The sequence below is a fragment of the Cupressus sempervirens genome, unplaced genomic scaffold (assembly GCF_028749045.1).
Source record: "Cupressus sempervirens isolate cs-2001-9-10 unplaced genomic scaffold, ASM2874904v1 CseChr00s100002_03, whole genome shotgun sequence".
NCBI classification, from domain to species: domain Eukaryota; kingdom Viridiplantae; phylum Streptophyta; class Pinopsida; order Cupressales; family Cupressaceae; genus Cupressus; species Cupressus sempervirens.
The window spans coordinates 6,369,092-6,377,327 of NW_028322207.1; the positions used below are offsets into that span (position 1 = coordinate 6,369,092).

Consider the following 8,236-nt stretch of genomic DNA (forward strand, 5'->3'; position numbering starts at 1 on the left):
ATTAACAAAGAAAGAATCACGTGTTGTTGTAAAACTCATGTTCAATTTTGTTACCATTATGATATATTTTGATCTATATGTAGTACCATGCATAATAAAGAAATGTTGTAGGAATGTGGTATAAAAATATTTTTTTTTCAATACATGTCTTTCTAGTACATGTGATATGTGTGGCAATCTTGCTTTCTTAGATGAATGTTTGCACGAAAATTCTTTGACTACTTTTTGACAACAATTAGTTGATGTAAAAAGATTCAAAACTATTGAATATCCATTGAAGGATGGGAAGATTGGAAGAAGGTGTGATCTAGTTATAGATAAAGTTAGTTGTCATGCATTTATGGATGAGTTGAAGAGTGTGATCATACCAAAATATGTTAAACACTCTCAATATGCTAGATGGCTTGATGGACAATTTCACATATGTAAGAATACATTTCCAATTGGTACTATAATTTCAATGGTTGACTTTTCAAAGAACTACACACTTGCACCCCAAGATGATGTACACACACAATATTACAATTCAATGCAAGTAACAATTTCTGTTCATATAGTTTATAGGCATGCATGTGATAGTATAGAGGAGGATCAAAAAATATTGAGAGAGTATCATTTCTATATGAGTTATAATAAACTTCATTCATCTGATTTTCTCCAATATTATTTCAAGGTCTTTTATGATAATTTAAGAGAGAGACAAATTCAAATGATACAACATTGGATATGGTCAGATAAATGTATAGGACAATTCAAGAATGCTAGAATGTTCTATTGGTTGAGTAGAACACATAGACAAACTAATATCCAACATATGTGTAGTTTTATTGAGGATGGAGATGTAAAGGAGAACATGATGGTGCTAATGCATGCATGAAGAGAGCCCTTTGCAGAGAGCAATTAAAATTTGAGGAAAAAGCCAAATTAAAAAATGCACATGACATTGTGGAATGATGTAACGAATATTTATACATAGGATTGAGTCAGAACTCTACAATCAAACACTTCTTTTTCTTAGTTGAAGAGAAGAATATCCTTTCAAGATATGACTGTGAGATAATTAGTGGGTCAACTAAATGGCATTCATTTAAGAGTTCAGATTCTAACACTTGGACTATATGGACTAGGGAGCTTTCTTGTTTTTGTTGGTTTTGTCTTGCAGGTTAATGAGAAGAATATGAGAATACAAAATGGGTTGAATATTGACAACATAAATCATTAGCACCTACTAACACACATTTTCAAGATGATATAGTAAATGAAGGCCCACATGTTACATTTGCATAAGAAGACTATGGTCGTATTTCAAATCTCATACAACCTAGTATGCACAATTTAATTAAATTTTGTTGTGATCATGCTTCAATTTATATTATGTACATGTCATTAATATAATTGATATGTCATCAAGTAGATGATGATATTTTTGACTATCAAATTATAAATCTATAAATGGAGATCCACCAATAAGGAATTATGGACAATTTCAATGAAATACCACAGAGCAATCATAGATGCATTACAAATGAGAGAGGATGCAGATGGTACAGTAGGATGACTACAAAATACACACATGTAATTTTTTTCTTTATTGTGCTCTTTTTATATATGTAATTATATAATTTAAATGTATGCATGCGTTTTCAATAGAAAATTAGAGAACTTATATATACCTCTTATTCAGGTCTCAAGTTCAACTTATGCAAATTCAAATGTTTAAGGTGGATCCAACATCAACATCTTGTGCAATTACATATAGTGAGTACATACATTCAATGCATTTACATAATACAAATAGGTGTTATTAATTTATGCTTTTACTAAAATTTCAATTTGTATTTTTTTTTATATTGTAGGACCTCATTTGAAGAAATGTGTTCAACCAATTTTTATTTCAATCGAAACATGTTGTAAACATTTAAAACTAGGAGTTAACTTCTATTTATGTCCTTCACATTGTGTTGCATATATATGACTTCACTTGTTTTAAATTTATGACTTATCTTTTTTTAAAATACGCATGAGTTTAGTTGTGTAAAATATAGGAGTTCACACTTCTATTTGAAATTTAATGGCGTGCACTTGATATTAAATTCTTCGTTAATTCAAGTAATGACCTCCTACATTTTTCCATTAATTTTACATTCAAACATGTTTAATTAATGTTTGTATAGTTAATTAAATTTATTAAAACTATTGTTCATGTACCATATACTAATAAAATGCGTCATAACATGAATAAAATATGTCACAACAAACAAAATAGTTCATACTTACAAGCAGGTAATATAAGAATCTATACTAGATATAACAGCATTATAAGAAGTCATAAAAATACATAACATGGTCTAACATGTGATAACATGATCTATGAAGTCAAAAAAAATACAGATAATTGTCCTAATACAAAGTGTATCATAAAAAACAATATGTGTCACAAAAACACAATGTAAAGGTGTCAAAAGACCCAATCTATCTGATATGGAGTCCTCTTTACTCCATGCGAAGAGGACTCAGATGGATCATCTTATGTAACATGATGTGTCTCATGATGTGAGACATCATGTGTCACAACTTGTGGGGCATCATGTGTCAAATCCTATGTGGCATCCTGAGAAAATAATATGTACATGCTTAATTGAATTGGGTTTCAAAATCTAGCTTGCAAATAAAATAAAATATTTAGTACTTATTTAAAATATTGCCATGTGAGATAGGTGTCCCTTTGCAATAGGAAGAGGTGCATTGTCATAGCTACCAAATGTGGCAGTGGTGAGGTCCTCTAATAAAATACATAAATTTTAAAAATTTGATACAAATATAATGAACTATGTATAAATAACAATACTTACTTCAAAGGATGATGTATGTACCTTCATCTAGCTTAGTCCTATAGTCCCACCAACACTCATGGAAACATCGTCCTAAAATCATGGATATATAAACCTTGAGTCAAAATTATATATACATGAATTAAAATGTATGCAAATTAAAAAGTACATAATTCACACTATAATTTTTTGAAATAAAAGCATACATATCATACTTGAGTACTAGCCAGTGTCACAGATGTGTCTAGAGGTATGCTACCATGATGATCACATACTCCAATGGCCTACAGTTACAAAACATAATGATGGATCAGAGTTGTAGTTGAGTTAGTAAGCATACATATGCAACAAAACAATCTTGGAAAAGTATATACATTATGTATTTGAGCCTGAGCTTCACTACTAGAAGCATCAACATATCTGAAATGGTCAAAAGATGGACTCAAAAATATACTATACCGAGGCCTAGATGGCAGGGAAAACTTTAAGAAAACCACCTCCAAAAAAAGATATAAAATATTGGCGAATCTTTCATTATTTTGAACAAGCAAAATTATTTCTATTGGCAAATCTCTCAATTTTTTATTCTAAATATGATTAATATTGGCAATCATTTTTTAATCATTTTTTTTTGTTTAAAATATTGACAAATCTCAATAATAATAGGAAGTTCATTTATCACCATGGAATATTAAAAATCAAAATGAAACATATTTTTACCTCATGGAATATTATGAGGATCATTACATATACTTTAAATCAATAGTGAAAACTAAATATTGGTGATATATCCCTGAAGTAACTAATAATTATGATAATGATTGATTAGTTTAATTTAATTTCTCTAATAATATATTATATTTAGGTGACTCAAATCTAATGATGTAACGAATATTATGGCAAATATTTGAGTTTAAATTTTTCAATAAAATAAATTATTGAGTGATTTTAAATATTCTAGAACTAAATTTTATAAAACTATGGGGATTTAAGTTGTAAAAAATCTTAAATTATTAGCCAAATTACTAGCCAAAAAATTCTAAAATTAGCCAATTTGCGAATATTAGCCACTTAAAAATACCTTGCTAAATGGAAAAGTATAATCCATCCCCTATTCATAAAACCAACACACATTATTATACATGAATCAAAGTTGAGGATAAGTTAATAACAATGTGTACATAAAAATAGTAAAAAATATTTTTCTTGAAAAGTTCATACCATAGGTATTTGAGGCTGTGCCTCGCTGGAGGATGGATCAAGACCTATCCAAGCATCTAACTGTGTAACAAATGACAATCCCTACAAAATTAGATAAAAAAAAAATTTGAGTGCATGTTACTAAATTTGAGTTCCAATGTACATTATTTAAAGTGTAAATCAAAGCACATGTCGTATAAGGGATGCCAACGTCTAAAGGTCTTGAAAAAAGACTATATTGTCTCCTAGGAGGAATAGTATCATCCATCCTCTGTAATTGAAAATTGACATACATTAATATGGTTAATATAGTTATGCATATATGTAGAAAGTAAATAATAATGTACTTTATAAATTTAAATTAAATTATTTACCTACTACTTCTAACTATCTCCCTCCCCACAAACAAGGTCAAGAAATGATGACACATCAATATCATCACTAGCACCACCATGAGCTACATATGCCTCATCATCAAAATCAACACCCTTAGCATCATGGGCATCCTGTGCTGCATCAAAATTTCTTTGAGGGCCTCTGCATATACCCTCATAATTGGTACAAAGATATCCAAGGGGATGAATATCCCTCACCTACACCCACTAGTCTACTAAATTTCCTGAAAAGGCACTCAATGAACTAAGAGTAGATAAAATTACTCAATGATGGAGAGGTGTTGGAAAAAATGGTGCAAGAAGAGGAACAACAGGCTAAGGACATTAATAATTCCTCATATTATCACTAAGATTTTTCCTAGGCCTATCCTAAGGCATCCCTCCATTGACCCCCTAAAATGATTTTATATCAAAATAATTGGGTTTCAAACCCAATTCAAACTTTGCCCATAATTTCTTAAGAAAATACATGGGCACCTCATGATTAGCATGTGGTGGATGGTCAAATACCATCCACCACCACTCCCAAAAGTGCTTTGGTATGTGGGGGTGTGTGCGCTATCTAATAGATATATAAGGCTTCTTCTCACTTATCTCATCACCCATCTTTAGTTTTACAAAATATCTTTGTAAATGTCCTTTAGTTATTTTTAGCTGATGGATCTATCTATAAGCCAAGTCATCAAAATAGAAGGCACACATGTTTTGCCTCCATGCTATGAAGTTATCTATGTTATAGTCTAACTAGTGCTTTATAGATTGTGCAATGCCTTGCATGCTATCTGCAAGGAAAAGTAGGTGGGGAGGGAGAGGCGGGGGTGGCATGGGTCTTTAGCCTAATAGTCTATATGTCTCACATGAGGTTGCGAAGGTTGTGCCTCATTCTCTTGCACAACTCCTCTGGGGTAGGTGGTGGAGGAGGACTAGGTGGTTGTGGAGGTGGGAGTGGAGGTGGTGGTGGAGATGGAGGGGCCAAGACTGGGGATGGGGTTGGGGCTGGGGCTAGGTCCATGAAATATAATCTGCATATATGTATACAACATAAAAATTCACAAAATTACTATTTAATTAAAATAAATTGTAAAATATCAATATAAATACATCTTTAAAACCATATATTTACATCTAATACGTATTTAACTACTTGAATATATCAAAAGAGGAGGAGAGAGATTAGATTTACAAAATGGATTATTATTAAGGTTATGGCTTACGTTAATATGATTGTGCTTATAGTTAAAATTATTGTTACACAAAGGACTAAGGTTAGGGTATGGATTAGGATTCAAATTATATTTAGATTAGGGTCACGATTAGAATAAGGATTAGAAGTGTTTTTAAAAAAAGATTTTGGAATAATATATCATAATTATGATACTCGAGTTAGGTAGGAGATTATGGTTTAGGAACATAGGGTTATGGTTTAGGTTGAGGTATAAAAGAAGTATTTTAGGTGTTAAGGTTAGGGGATTAGGGTTATGGTTGAGTTTTAAGTAGTATAGTCAATGTTATGATTATGCTTAAACTTTTGGTACTAAACTGTTAGGGTTTATATATTACATTTCAATATTTATGTGTTCATATAATTTATGTAGTTATATTATGTTTATAATTTGAGCTAGTAGTATATTTCTAGTGTTGTGATTGTGCTTAGACTTTAAGGTTCTAAAGTGTTAACATTTACAAATTTAGGTTTTACTAGATTGAGCATTAATATATGTTGGCTAAGACTTAGGATTTAACATTTGTGACTAAAATTTTTCCATTTTAGGCTTAAATCTTCAATTTTTGCATTAATTATAATTTTATTACTAATAAGGTTTAAGACTTAACTTATATTATCTAGTTATGCATATATCATTTAGGGTTAGTTTTGGGATTAGGTTAAGAGTTTGGGATTATGCATTAGTTAGGGTTTAGTTAGAGTGTACATATTACAATTAGGGTTATTGTGGCTCTAGTTCTAGGATTGGATTATGGTTAGGGTTCAAACTAGGATAGACTTATATAGTTCAATGTTCTTATGGTTGAAACCTAGGGATGGAATAGGGCTACATTCAAGTAAAGGGAAATATTGTAGTTAGAGTTAGGGTCAAAAAGTAAATTATAGTTATGATTCAAGATTATGGTTATCTAGTTTGGTTATTAAATTGAAGGGTTAATTTATACCTACGATTTGTATTATAGTTGAATTAAGGATAGAATATTCATGCTAATGATAAATAATATATTAGCATTAAAGAAACATTGAATCATAAATATAAATAACTATAAAGTGTAGGTTTAAGTATATGGTTTAAGTAAATTCTAACCCTTAACTTTGGTTAGTGTTTAATATGTACAACATAAAATTAATTTACAATTACTATTTAGTTTTTGATTAAGTAAAATAGGTTTTATATAAGGGTTCTTGAAACCCACCAGTTAACAACAAAATACTACTAAAATTATAGGTCTAACAACCAAGCAATAGAAAAAACAATAGGCCAAAAGCCAAGGAACAAACAATAAACCAAGAGAAATGATCAAGGTCTTAATTCTTTAGCTAGCTTTTCTTTCTTGAGCTCATTAGCCACCTTGGTTTCCTCTTTATCCTTTTACTCCTTGCCCTTTTTTCTTTCCTCCATCATCACATGTGGCTAAATGATGTTATCACTAAGAACTTTTATTATGTTAAGGCTTTGGATAGCCAAGCTATGAAGAGAGCTCTCCATCCTTTCCACTCTTTTTTCAATCTCGAAAACCCTTGCATCCAACTTACTAATTCTAACATTCCCATCCCCCCCTTCTAACCTTTCTTGACCCTACATCTTGAACTTAACCTCTTCAATTTCATGGAAGATCCATTTTATGGACCATAACTCATCCACCAAACTATTGTTTGAATTGTTTAAGAAGTTCATCCCCATTTCCTGTGTTTTGTTGCTAAGAATCACTAAAGCCAAGTCAATGAGCTCTTCCAAATAAATTTTTCCATCCCTTCCCTCTAGAACCTCTAGATGGATATGTTCTCTAACTAGACCCATTTTTGTAGTATTGGAATGAAAGTTCCTCCATGAAGATTTCCTTCCCTTTGCATCAAGAGTTATAGTGGTATTAGCCAAGCCCTCTTCCTCTTTTCTCTCTTCCAAAGCTTTAGTAGTGCTCTCATTACCCTTACCAAGAGCCTTCTTAGCATCCTTCTCCCCTCCTCTTTTCCTTTTGACTGAGTTATCCACCTTTCTACTTACCTAAGCCTTACTAGTGCCCTCCTCTCTCACATTGCCCTCCTTATTCATGTCCATCCCCTCTTCCTCATCATTATAATCCTCCTCCAAGTTTTCGTCCTGCTTTATCCTTATCTCCATTGCTTTCCTTGGCTTCTTTTCCTTCTTCATACCCATATCCTTCATGACTTTAGCTACCTCCTCTTCATCTTCTGAGTGTAGACCAGAACTATCCTCTATATCCAATGGGAGGTAGGAGCTCTCTGTCTCCTCTAAAGAATCCACCTTCTGGGAAACAACCCTTCTGCATGTTTGAGCCTTAAAATACTCATATATGAGTAATAAAAAACCCTCATGGAAGGCTAGATTAGCATACACTTTCTTCTTATAATCCATAATACTCTTCTTTGTAGAGAAAAATAGGTAGAAGGGGATGGAAATTTTTTTCCATACCTGAAATGGTTTAGGATAAAAAAAATGGTGGGTTTGAATCCTATCAAACCTTGTGTTGAGCATAATGTAGGAAATAATTTCCCTTAAGAAAAATCTCCACAATTTCTTAATAGATGCGAGCTCATAGTAGATATCAGTCTTTACAATATCC

The 8,236-nt window shown here is 31.6% G+C and overlaps 1 long non-coding RNA gene across 1 annotated transcript; it reads right to left on the reverse strand.

Annotated features, from left to right (window-relative positions):
• Positions 1-2,284: 2,284 nt before the first annotated feature.
• On the reverse strand, positions 2,285-6,819 carry LOC149527841 (uncharacterized). Its single transcript, XR_016359634.1, has 4 exons — positions 4,053-6,819; positions 3,047-3,115; positions 2,853-2,924; positions 2,285-2,611 (listed from the first exon to the last, which is right to left on the reverse strand). It is a non-coding gene; the product is annotated as an uncharacterized LOC149527841 (long non-coding RNA).
• Positions 6,820-8,236: the final 1,417 nt, after the last annotated feature.